We start from the raw sequence: 14,199 nt of genomic DNA on the forward strand, positions 1-14,199 counted from the left end.
ATCTATCTAAAACGCCGGCAACCTGTGCGGAACGCGTCTGAAGTTGTCTGAGCGACTTTTCAGCGAAGAATGTTTGTTTACATCTGCCCGCTTATGATTAGTTGCGAATACGGATGTTTTGATTACGGATGTCTGGGAAAGGTCCTATCATTTAGCATTTTCGCTGCATTTTCTTCATACAGTATTTCTAATGTTTCGACCTGCTTGCCAGCAATTTTGCGATATTATCGCATATACTCAACTCTAAAGTGCTTTGATATATTTCCCTATCAACTTTTGTCTCAAGGCGATCTACCTGGAAACTTATTCCATTTATAATTCTGGATGATGACAATAAGTAAAATGAAATTAGTGGTCGTCGTTAGCTTAACTTTGAGATCATCTTTTGAGTAAGTTCTCGTGACTTTGCTTTGAGCAAATTTCCAATAACAACGTGTCAGTGTTATGGACGTGTTATATTGCCAGCATTAATTATAGGCTATCACTTAATAAATCGCGATTGCTGTTATTAATATTGTTTGTGCCAATTTCTTTTCAACCCAATGTTTCAGTGACTAAAATTATTTATGCATGTTGTAAGTTATCCTCCGCTGTGGAAAATGCCAATAGCGTGGATCCTAAACGTTGGTACCTTTTGGTATTTAATATTGCATCTTTATTTCATCCTTCTTTGTTTCCCAGGCCGGTTTACAATTTAGCATGAAGTCATATTGATTATAAACACTATTTTAATGGATCTAATTTGACTGTTCGTCTATCTAAATTTGCTGACAAGTGTAGAATGTAGAATTGTATAAAGGTATTTAAATGCAGTTGAAACTCTTGCCGTGTAGTGGGCTGAAGTCTGAGGTTGTCGAAACTGCGCGAGGTAGAATTTCTCTAATATTACAATCTTTTTTGAAAGATCTGTATAATAGAATTCCTACATAAATTGTTTTACATATGTAAATTCTGTGGAAATTCTTTACAACACCTCGAGAAAGTTTCAGTCAAGATATTTATCTTAATTAAATATTATGAGTTATTCGGTCTTGTTGCAGGTATATCTCGAGCGTGAGAATCTTTAATCTTACATACATTCAGGAAATACGAGTGAGCTTCAGCTTAAGCCTTTTATGTTTCCTTTGTCCACATAGAAGTTTTAGAAATAGGTTGCTCATGACGCAATAATTAGTTAACACAATGCAGTAAATGCTTTATTTTTATTCCAGGGAATCAGCGATATGCGCAAAAGACCGACTTTCATTAAACTATTTAGATCACAAAACCAAATCAAACAGGATAAACTGTGGAGCATTTGAGAAATATACACAATTTCTTTTCGAAAAGAGGAGAAGACAAACCAAATTCACAGAAGAGCAAAAGATAATATTATTATTTCAGTGAAATGTGAGTTTGCTGTTGGATTGAGGCAATTTGTAACTATTGAAACGCTAATGAAGTAAACAAAATTGAGATCAAAGATCTTTTAAGTAATTTCGGGTGACTTTGCTTTGAGCAAATTTTCCTATAAAATCGAGTCAGTTGTATGGTCGTGTTATATTGTTAGAATCAGTTATATCAGTTACTAAATCGCGTTTGCTGTCATTGACATTCCAAAGGTCCTAAACTTCTGTACTTTTTTGATATTTAAACTTTTGTAATCATTTTCTCCTTCTTTATTCACCAGGCTAGCCATCGGGGCAGTATAACGTCAAAATGAATAGAAACATTATTTATGGAGTTATAATTTGATTGTTGAAAAAAAAAACGATACCGCCGAATACTTGCCGTTTGCTGACCAATGTGGAGTGTAGAATCGTATAAAGGTGTTTCAATTCGCTGATAGAAGAGGAGATTCTGACTACAAAGATTTAGAGAGGATTAATGAGAGGCGTGAGTTTTTGAGGTGTAATATATTTTTTTCGGATAAAACGCTGTTAAGGAACCCTCTGATTCACATATCAACGTGTCATCAATGTTTTGCTCAAAATCAAATTATTGAATAAAATCACTCTATAGCTTGTAGAATCTGATATTTTTCAAAATGCTGAATTTCGGAAGTTTGAAGTGGTCCCGAAATTTCGTCACAACACGAGAAATTGATTTGATTTTAATTTTCGTAGTGTCGGTAACCTTATCGTCATTTAATAAAATTATTTCACCCCAACTTGAGCTCACTCACTCATTTATCCACTCTGGATTACCTGCGGAGTAACCCAAAGTATAATATACTATGGACTATGGCCAATAGGATAATTCCGGTGAAATGTGAGTTTGGTATTTATTTCAGGCGGGTTTGTAACTATTGAAACACTAATGAAGTAAACTTTTAATTCGTTCCTAGCAACAACAGAAATATTTAATTTCTAGAATCACGGAATACATGTCCATGACTGGCATGGCTTGCATGTATGCATATCGAATGCCAATTTTAGTTATATATGTTTATTTTAGACGCATAAAAATTGAAAAACGTTCGATTTGTAGTTCATTGATAAATTTTCTTCCGTTGATAGTGCATCTCATCATATCTGAAGTTATGAAGCGGTCTAAACTATTGCAAACATAAAATACTATTTGAGTCGTTAATGGCTCCAAACTTAATAATATTGTATAGTAGTAACAACTCTAACGATTTACTGTACAGAAAGCAATTATGTCCCAAGCAAAAATGGAATAGGCTTGTTTGGTTCATAGTTCATTGCAATTTTTTTCTTTGTCATCAAGGACAAGTTTTGGTATTATTAATATTAATTGAATTTGTAAATTACTATAAAAAATCACTTTTAGCTTTCAGTACTTTTAACTGGTGACCGTACATTTGAACCCATGTACATTTGAACCCATGCGTATATCCACGGGTTCAATCTATATGCGGGTGCTAAAACCCATGGGTTAGGGTTAGTATGGGTTTAACTATCCGTGAAACAAAAAAAATTCCATAGGTGCAATAGCATACAGGTGCAATTGTCATGGGTTCAAATGTACGTGGGTTCAAATGTAATGGAACCCTTTTAACTGTTCAGTTGCACTTCCGACGCATATATATACAAGTTTATATTTAGAAAAAAAAAGTTAAAGACGTATACGCCTTAATTTTGCTCGTTTCTCAATATCTTGAAAAATGTAGTTCATTGAAAGTTTTATTTCCAATAACGTTTTAACTGATCATATCTGGGATTTTTAGTTGGTCGTGAATTGTTCCCGACTCTGCAATGTTATATATAGTGGTATCTCGAACACGAACACGGTTCTGTAAAGAAAACAACCAAGTCTCCTATATAGCTAGACCATTCAAAAGGGAATGTTTGCTTCTAGTTTATTGCGACTTTATATGTTCTACTACAAGGATTTTGTATATGTATATATATTTAACAAATGCCAAATGACTCAAGTATTGAAAGATAAAAATGAATCATTTCAAATGCAAGGAAGTTAGATTCGGTCTATTTCTGTCAATGACCTAACGGTAACTTAATGAATACTGGCTATGTGATTTTCAGATGTGATTTTTGCGCGTTGGTCCGTTCTTCAGTTACTCAGTAAATGTTTAGTAATATCTCAGATATAATTCAGTAAATGAAAGGCCGGTAGATAATATCATTGGTGACAAACAGGTTGAAATGAAAAAGTTATCCACGATAGTCATTTAGCATTTTGCTGTATTTTCTTCATACGGTATTTCTAATGTTTCAACCTGCTTGCCAGAAATTTTTAGATATTATCGCATATACGACATACACCTTAATTAACTCTAGAGTGTTTTTTTCTATTTTCCTACAACTCTTGTCTCAAGTCGATCTACCTGAAAGCTTATTCTTCTTATCTTCAGTGTTAATTCTGGATGGTGACAATAAGTAAACAGAAATTCTCACAACCATGAATTCGCGTTATGCATTGGGAAGTCTAACAATATTTGCCGTCTAGTTCGGTTTACTGTGAATTCTCATCCGTATACAGTCGGCGAAATACCAGACAAAAAATACTATGCTTCGAGATTTTTTTCCACGAGATTCAGCTATCGGAATTCGATACCTCATAGTTATTTCCTAATCAAATTACCACAAACTGCTTCAAGCCTCGAGTTAGATGATATTTACTAACTTGCATTACCATTATTCTCTATACGTAGTGTCAATATCTCTTGGTATATTAGTAGTCGTCGGTAGATTCACATTGAGTTTTCGTGAGTCGTGACTTTGAGCAAATTTCCAATAGAAACGTCTCAGTGTTATGTTCGTTTTATATTATCAGCATTGATTATAGGCCATCACTTACTAAATAGCGATTGCTGTTATTGACATTCTCTGTGCATTTTCTTTCAACCCGTTGGTACTTTTTCGTTTTTAAATTTTCATCATTACTGTATCATTCCTTGTTTACCAGACCGGTCCAATATAACGTCATAATGAATATAAACACTGTTTTAATGACTTATAATTTGATATCAGATAAAAACCGATACAGGCGATTCCCTGCTCGTCTATCTATGCATGCTGACCAACGTAGAATGTAGATTTGTATAACGGTGTTTCAAATCATTGATGGAAGAGGAGATTCTGACTACAAAGATTTGGAGAAGAATAATGACATACGTAAGTTTTTGAGACGTACGACATTTTCGACAATAACCCTGTTTAAAAAATCTTCTTATTCACATTGAAAAGCAATCATATATTAATGTTGTTTTGTTCAAAATCAAATTACTGACTAAAATTACTCATGTCTGTAGCTTTCAGATACTGGTATTTTTCCAAATGCATTACTTTCCAAGTTGAAGTAGTCACGAAATATAGTCACAATAGAAGAATTATTTTTGATTTTATTTTCGGTATAGTCAGTAATCTTATCGTCATTTTATGAAATTATATTATACTCCGAGTTGAGCTCACTCACTCATTCATCCACACTTGATTACCTCGAGAGCGAACACGGTTCTTCTTGTTTTGATAACATTTAAGAATGAGTTAATCTTTTACTTTCCTGGCTTACGTGAATGGAGACCATTGTCAACGTGCCCCATGCCCTGTCCCAGCCAAATCGATTTATTTTCAACCATATTCAGCTTTCAAGCAACTTGACTCACAGCGATAAAGTGCCAATCTCGCTTTCTGCGCCTCAAAAATTTGCCGCAATTGGATCCAACTTTGAATCTGTTTAATTCTTTCATAACAATTAATACGAGGGTACTTGAAACAAAATCAGGAACATCGACATCTCGAACGTAACCTACAGAAAACAATGAACAAACTGAATATAACATGCGGATATCTAATCAAATCTTACAGTAGTGTACAGTGGCAATTAAAATTTACAAATATCAGCAGATAACTAAATGCATAAACTTATTTATAGATTTCTTTATTTGAGACTGATTAGATACTTACACCCTGTTTAGATTCACAGGTGACACTATCCAATAAAGTTTTAGCCAAAGTGAACTCAATGTATCTTGCATTACTAAAATCTAAAAGCCGCTGTTATTTACCTGATATACCTATAATACAGCCCCAACCTGCGGTCAAAAACTATATATTAATTACAATCGGGCACTTCGCATTTAACCCTGAATCTGACTTCAATCCAAATTGGTATTTCTAACTGCAAAATTAGTAATACTAAAACCAATACTAAACATCAGAAACGTCTCCGAAGACACTAACAATGAACATTAAGCTAGACAGTGACAATGCATCCGAGCTGATTGCTATCAATTTGCTAATAACAGTGATTAATCGAAAACTGTCGAAATACTGTTATGGGACACTGCGTCAGACGATTTTCGTCCATTGCGTAACGTAATGCGTCATTATATCCAGAACTGAACTGAGTCCTTATAGGAGAGCTGTCGTTCAACATAACTGTGTCTAAATAACAAGTTCAAACAATTACACTTAACGAACTAGTGCAGGGATGGCGAACCACTGACCCACGTGTCACAAAGTGACCCACCGCGTTTTATTCGTGACCCGCCAAGGCACGAATAAAATAAAAATAAAATGCTAACATATTAGTAATAAAAATTGATAAAACCGGTCATAAATTAATCTAACAATAACTAAACTATTATAATGTACCGTCGGGGCCGTGATCGCTTATTCTCAAATTGTTAATTTTTGAACCGGTATGGATATTTTCAAAACCCCTAATCTTAGACGCAAGTCTGCACCGCCGTGTACCGTTATTCAGCTATTGGCTCTGATATCGTTAATGACATAACAATGCAATTGATCTGTTTATTTCTCGCAACGTCGAGATAATACGAGAACTAGATGCCACTTTGATTTTTATTAGTTTATCGCCTACAATGCCGTTGAGAAAAAAAAATTTCAGACTTGAAATAAAAACCTAGAAATCTGAAATAACAACGGGGCAGTGTAGAAGTGCCTTAATGTGGTTGAAAACTGATCAAAAAATATAACACTATCAGAGTGGAATTCCCTCCAGACGCTTTGGAACAGTGAAATAGTTTGCCACATCGTCATAAACGTTTCTGGTAATTCATATCCGTGTTTTCGTACTCTTATTTCATAAAATCGAATGCCATAAAAAGTCCCTGATAGAAGTACTGCATAAGTAAAGCCCAAAACTACACCAACACCAACAGAAACTCATAAGATTTGTTTCAGAAGTTTTTTTTATAGATACAAACATTGATTAAATATCTGTGACCCACTCTCTTCTCTTACGCGATAAAAATATTATTTTCGACCCATTCATCAAAAAAGGTTCGCCATCCCTGAACTAGTGCAATGAAAATCATTATTTAGCACATAATTATTCGATTCTTTTATACCAAGACCCTGACAATAATGGGAAAATGCGAGATTTGAGACAAACACCCCGCTAAGTTTTAAAAGAACAAATTAGCAAATCATTCGTAAAGTTAGGGTTATAAATGATTTAAAAGTTTTAATTTCCGGAGTAATCAGCATTCCTAACCCCAAGCCAAACCCTAACTGGATAATTGCTTTTTTTAGTCAGAGCGGTGGCGGGTTCGTTTTTTGGCGCAGGATTTGTAAAAATGATCCAATGTTTCACATAAAAGTTACTCCACGTTGGGTTTCTTTGTTTTTGAATCAGGAACTAAGTTTGCCCTGAGTAATACTTTGCTCTGTGGAGGTTAAATAAAAACCAGACAGACTTTACTAGAGACTTCGAGAACATTTGAAACAATCTCTTGTGAAGTACGATTTTGAACTCTGCTCATATTGCGTGTCATCTGCTATGTCTCATTTGCATGTCCGGGTTCGGAGAAATGTTTTACGTTAAGCGCTTCTACGACTAAATGTGATCGCAACCGACGACTGTGAGCAGCAATGAGGCAATTCCTGAACCTGCAAAACGCAGTTGAAACTCGTGCCGTGCGGTGTGCTCAAGTCTTCAGCGATTGCAAAAATTCACTTTCAGCTTTCAGTACTTTTATCTGTTCAGTTGACCTACCGACGCACATAAAAGTTTATATCAAGAAACATAGTAAAACACTAATACGCTTTAATAATACTATATTTATACTCGTTTCTTGATATTGATCAAAGTAAGAGTAAGATCAAAGATCAAAGTAAGTAAGACTGTAAGATATTATTTGATTAGTGATGGGACACAAAGTGTCACTATGGAGTAAGAGCGCTGTTTTGGGGGATCCCCTAACTTTCGATCGTTAAGTCAACGGTCTCTGACCGATATTCTCGTTTATTTCTTAATCAAATTAACACGAACTGCTTCAAGCCTCGCGGCAGTTGATATTTACTAACTCGCATTACCATTATTCTCTATACATATAGGGTCAGTATCTCTTGGTATATTAGTAGTCGTCGGTAGCTTCACATTGAGTTTTCGTGACTTTGAGCAAATTTCCAAAGAAACGTCTCAGTGTTATGTTCGTTTTATATTATCAGCATTAATTATGGACTATCACTTACTAAATCGCGAATGCTGTTTTTGACATTCTTTGTGCCAATTTCCTTTCAATCCAATGGTTCAGTGACTGAATTCATTTACGCATGTTTCAAGTCATCCTCAGCTGTGAAAAATGTTAAAAGCGTAGGTGCTACACGTTGGTACTTTTTTGGTATGAAAATTTTCATCATTATTACTTATCGATTTCAATCAGTAAGTATGTTGATAGGTATTTGTCTGTATGTCTGTATGTTTGTCTGTTAGATGCACGCGATATCTCACGAAAGCGAGATTGAATCTGCTCCAGATTTCGCATGTGAATTCATCTTATCTCGGACCAGAAGCCTATTGAATTTGGGCGAATTATGTCGTATAATTAGCGAGTTATCAATCAATTATTGATATAGTGATCTAGATTTTTGTAAAGCGAGAGAATTTTGAGACCCGCCGAGTGTGTGTGTGCGATGCGCAGTGCGCAAGTTACAAGAGCGGATGAATCGTAATTGCAGTTTCTGTTTTGGGGGATTCCCCAACTATCGATCGATAAGTCTTCGGTTTCCAACCGATATTCTCGTTGTATCCTTCCTTGTTTGCCAGACCGGTCCAATATGACGTCATAATGAATATAAACACTGTTTTAATGAATTATAATTTAATTGCAGATAAATACCGATACAGGCGATTCCCTGCTCGTCTATCTATGTATGGTGACCAACGTAGAATGTAGATTTGTATGATGATGTTTCAATTCATCGATGGAAGAGGAGATTCTGACTACAAAGATTTGGAGAAGAATAATGACATACGTAAGTTTTTGAGACGTACGATATTTTCGACAATAACCCTGTTTAAAGAATCTTCTTATTCACATTGAAAAGCAATTATATATTAACGTTATGTTTTGTTCGAAATCAAAATTATTGACTGAAAATACTCATGTCTGTAGCTTCCAGATACTGGTATTTTTTCCAAATGCATTACTTTACAAATTGAAGTAGTCCCGAAATCTAGTCACAATGTAAGAAATATTTTTGATTTTATTATCCGTATATAGTCAGTAATCTTCTCGTCATTTTATAAAATTATATTATACTCCGAGTTGATCTCACTCACTCATTCATCCACACTTGATAACCTCGCGAGCGAACACGGTTCTTCTTGTTTTGATAACATTTAAGAATGAGTTAACCTTCTGCTTTCCTGGCTTACGTGAATGGAGACCATTGTCAACGTGCCCCATGCCCTGTCCCAGCCAAATCGATTTATTGTCAACTATATTCAGCTTTCAAGCAACTCGACTCACAGCGATAAAGTGCCCTTCTCGCTTTTTTTTGCCTCAAAGTTTTGCCGCAATTGAATCCAACTTAAAATCGGTTTTATTCTTTCATAACACTTCATACGATGGTACTTGAAACAAAATCAGAAACGTCGACATCTCCAACGAAACCTACAGAAAACAATGAACAAACCGAATATAACATGCGGATATCTAAACAAATCTTACAGTAGTGTACAGTGGCAATTAAAATTTACAAATATCAGCACATAACTAAATGCATAAAATTATTTATAGATTACTTTTTTTGAGACCGATTAGATACATACCCCATGTTTTAGATCCCCAGGTGACACTATCCAATAAAGTTTTATCCAAAGTGAACTCAATGTATCTTGCATTACTAAAATCTAAAAGCCGCTGTTATTTACCTGATATACCTATAATACAGCCCCAACCTGCAGTCAAAAACTATATATTAATTACAATCGGGCACTTCGGATTTAACCCCGAATCTGACTTCAATCCAAATTGGTATTTCTAACTGCAAAATGGAGAATACTAAAACCAATACTAAAAATCAGAAACGTCTCCGAAGACACTAACAAAGAACATTAAGCTAGACAGTGACAATGCATCCGAGCTGATTGCTATCAATTTGCTAATTACAGTGATTAATCGAAAACTGTCGAAATACTGTTATGGGACACTGCGTCAGACGATTTTCGTCCATTGCGTAACGTAATGCGTCATTATATCCAGAACTGAACTGAGTCCTTATAGGAGAGCTGTCGTTCAACATAACTGTGTCTAAATAACAAGTTCAAACAATTACACTTAACGAACTAGTGCAGGGATGGCGAACCACTGACCCACGTGTCACAAAGTGACCCACCGCGTTTTATTCGTGACCCGCCAAGGCACTAATAAAATAAAAATAAAATGCTAACATATTAGTAATAAAAATTGATAAAACCGGTCATAAATTAATCTAACAATAACTAAACTATTATAATGTACCGTCGGGGCCGCGATCGCTTATTCTCAAATTGTTAATTTTTGAACCGGTATGGATATTTTCAGACCCCTAATCTTAGAGGCAAGTCTGCTCCGCCGTGTACCGTTATTCAGCTATTGGCTCTGATATCGTTAATGACATAACAATGCAATTGATCTGTTTATTTCTCGCATCGTCGAGATAATACGAGAACTAGATGCCACTTTGATTTTTATTAGTTTATCGCCTACAATGCCGTTGAGAAAAAAAAATTTCAGACTTGAAATAAAAACCTAGAAATCTGAAATAACAACGGGGCAGTGTAGAAGTGCCTTAATGTGGTTGAAAACTGATCAAAAAATATAACACTATCAGAGTGGAATTCCCTCCAAACGCTTTGGAACAGTGAAATAGTTTGCCGCATCGTCATAAACGTTTTTGGTAATTCATATCCGTGTTTTCGTACTCTTATTTCATAAAATCGAACGCCATAAAAAGTCCCTGATAGAAGTACTGCATAAGTAAAGCCCAAAACTACCCCAACACCAACAGAAACTCATAAGATTTGTTCCAGAAGTTTTTTTATAGATACAAACATTGATTAAATATATGTGACCCACTCTCTTCTTTTACGCGATAAAAATATTATTTTCGACCCATTCATCGAAAAAGGTTCGCCATCCCTGAACTAGTGCAATGAAAATCATTATTTAGCACATAATTATTCGATTCTTTTATACCAAGACCCTGACAATAATGGGAAAATGCGAGATTTGAGACAAACACCCCGCTAAGTATTAAAAGAACAAATTAGCAAATCATTCGTAAAGTTAGGGTTATAAATGATTTAAAAGTTTTAATTTCCGGAGTAATCAGCATTCCTAACCCCAAGCCAAACCCTAACTGGATAATTGCTTTTTTTAGTCAGAGCGGTGGCGGGTTCGTTTTTTGGCGCAGGATTTGTAAAAATGATCCAATGTTTCACATAAAAGTTACTCCACGTTGGGTTTCTTTGTTTTTGAATCAGGAACTAAGTTTGCCCTGAGTAATACTTTGCTCTGTGGAGGTTAAATAAAAACCAAACAGACTTTACTAGAGACTTCGAGAACATTTGAAACAATCTCTTGTGAAGTACGATTTTGAACTCTGCTCATATTGCGTGTCATCTGCTATGTCTCATTTGCTTGTCCGGGTTCGGAGAAATGTTTTACGTTAAGCGCTTCTACGACTAAATGTGACCGCAACCGACGACTGTGAGCAGCAATGAGGCAATTCCCGAACCTGCAAAACGCAGTTGAAACTCGTGCCGTGCGGTGTGCTCAAGTCTTCAGCGATTGCAAAAATTCACTTTCAGCTTTCAGTACTTTTATCTGTTCAGTTGACCTACCGACGCACATAAAAGTTTATATCAAGAAACATAGTAAAACACTAATACGCTTTAATAATACTATATTTATACTCGTTTCTTGATATTGATCAAAGTAAGAGTAAGATCAAAGATCAAAGTAAGTCAGACTGTAAGATATTATTTGATTAGTAATGGGACACAAAGTGACACTATGGAGTAAGAGCGCTGTTTTGGGGATCCCCTAACTTTCGATCGTTAAGTCAACGGTCTCTGACCGATATTCTCGTTTATTTCTCAATCAAATTAACACGAACTGCTTCAAGCCTCGCGGCAGTTGAGATTTACTAACTCGCATTACCATTATTCTCTATACATATAGTGTCAGTATCTCTTGGTATATTAGTAGTCGTCGGTAGCTTCACATTGAGTTTTCGTGACTTTGAGCAAATTTCCAAAGAAACGTCTCAGTGTTATGTTCGTTTTATATTATCAGCATTAATTATGGACTATCACTTACTAAATCGCAAATGCTGTTATTGACATTCTTTTTGCCAATTTCATTTCAATCCAATGGTTCAGTGACTGAATTCATTTACGCATGTTTTAAGTCATCCTCAGCTGTGAAAAATGTTAAAAGCGTAGGTGCTACACGTTGGTACTTTTTTGGTATGTAAATTTTCATCATTATTACTTATCGATTTCAATCAGTAAGTATGTTGATAGGTATTTGTCTGTATGTCTGTATGTTTGTCTGTTAGATGCACGCGATATCTCACGAAAGCGAGATTGAATCTGCTCCAGATTTCGCATGTACATTCATCTTATCTCGGACCAGAAGCCTATTGAATTTGGGCGAATTATGTCGTATAATTAGCGAGTTATCAATCAATTATTGATATAGTGATCTAGATTTTTGTAAAGCGAGAGAATTTTGAGACCCGCCGAGTGTGTGTGTGCGATGCGCAGTGCGCAAGTTACAAGAGCGGATGAATCGAAACTGCAGTTTCTGTTTTGGGGGATTCCCCAACTATCGATCGATAAGTCTTCGGTTTCCAACCGATATTCTCGTTGTATCCTTCCTTGTTTGCCAGACCGGTCCAATATGACGTCATAATGAATATAAACACTGTTTTAATGAATTATAATTTAATTGCAGATAAATACCGATACAGGCGATTCCCTGCTCGTCTATCTATGTATGGTGACCAACGTAGAATGTAGATTTGTATGATGATGTTTCAATTCATTGATGGATAAGGAGATTCTGACTACAAAGATTTGGAGAAGAATAATGACATACGTAAGTTTTTGAGACGTACGATATTTTCGACAATAACCCTGTTTAAAGAATCTTCTTATTCACATTGAAAAGCAATTATATATTAACGTTATGTTTTGTTCGAAATCAAAATTATTGACTGAAAATACTCATGTCTGTAGCTTCCAGATACTGGTATTTTTTCCAAATGCATTACTTTACAAATTGGAGTAGTCCCGAAATCTAGTCACAGTGTAAGAAATATTTTTGATTTTATTATCCGTATATAGTCAGTAATCTTCTCGTCAATTTATGAAATTATATTATACTCCGAGTTGATCTCACTCACTCATTCATCCACACTTGATAACCTCGCGAGCGAACACGGTTCTTCTTGTTTTGATAACATTTGAGAATGAGTTAACCTTCTGCTTTCCTGGCTTACGTGAATGGAGACCATTGTCAACGTGCCCCATGCCCTGTCCCAGCCAAATCGATTTATTGTCAACTATATTCAGCTTTCAAGCAACTCGACTCACAGCGATAAAGTGCCCTTCTCGCTTTCTTTGCCTCAAAGTTTTGCCGCAATTGAATCCAACTTAAAATCGGTTTTATTCTTTCATAACACTTCATACGATGGTACTTGAAACAAAATCAGGAACGTCGACATCTCGAACGAAACCTACAGAAAACAATGAACAAACCGAATATAACATGCGGATATCTAAACAAATCTTACAGTAGTGTACAGTGGCAATTAAAATTTACAAATATCAGCACATAACTAAATGCATAAAATTATTTATAGATTACTTTTTTTGAGACTGATTAGATACATACCCCATGTTTTAGATCCCCAGGTGACACTATCCAATAAAGTTTTATCCAAAGTGAACTCAATGTATCTTGCATTACTAAAATCTAAAAGCCGCTGTTATTTACCTGATATACCTATAATACAGCCCAAACCTGCAGTCAAAAACTATATATTAATTACAATCGGGCACTTCGCATTTAACCCCGAATCTGACTTCAATCCAAATTGGTATTTCTAACTGCAAAATTAGTAATACTAAAACCAATACTAAACATCAGAAACGTCTCCGATGACACTAACAATGAACATTAAGCTAGACGGTGACAATGCATCCGAGCTGATTGCTATCAATTTGCTAATTACAGTGATTAATCGAAAACTGTCGAAATACTGTTATGGGACACTGCGTCAGACGATTTTCGTCCATTGCGTAACGTAATGCGTCATTATATCCAGAACTGAACTGAGTCCTTATAGGAGAGCTGTCGTTCAACATAACTGTGTCTAAATATCAAGTTCAAACAATTACACTTAACGAACTAGTGCAGGGATGGCGAACCACTGACCCACGTGTCACAAAGTGACCCACCGCGTTTTATTCGTGACCCGCCAAGGCACGAAT

General features: G+C 35.6%; 1 protein-coding gene and 1 long non-coding RNA gene across 6 annotated transcripts in view; one reads left to right on the top strand and one right to left on the bottom strand.

Annotated features, from left to right (window-relative positions):
- Positions 1–14,199, bottom strand: part of LOC144428077 (S-phase kinase-associated protein 2-like) — a 287,944-nt gene that overhangs the window by 137,382 nt on the left and 136,363 nt on the right. The window lies entirely within an intron of this gene.
- LOC120337005 (uncharacterized) lies at positions 2–4,564 on the top strand. 3 transcript variants are annotated; one of them, XR_013478160.1, is made up of 4 exons: positions 2–141; positions 1,212–1,389; positions 1,670–1,875; positions 4,434–4,564. It is a non-coding gene; the product is annotated as an uncharacterized LOC120337005 (long non-coding RNA). The 3 variants fall into 3 exon arrangements; XR_013478158.1 differs by lacking the exon at positions 2–141 and adding an exon at positions 528–623; XR_013478159.1 differs by lacking the exon at positions 2–141 and adding an exon at positions 753–868.

The sequence above is a fragment of the Styela clava genome, chromosome 10, assembly GCF_964204865.1.
Source record: "Styela clava chromosome 10, kaStyClav1.hap1.2, whole genome shotgun sequence".
Lineage (NCBI taxonomy): Eukaryota > Metazoa > Chordata > Ascidiacea > Stolidobranchia > Styelidae > Styela > Styela clava.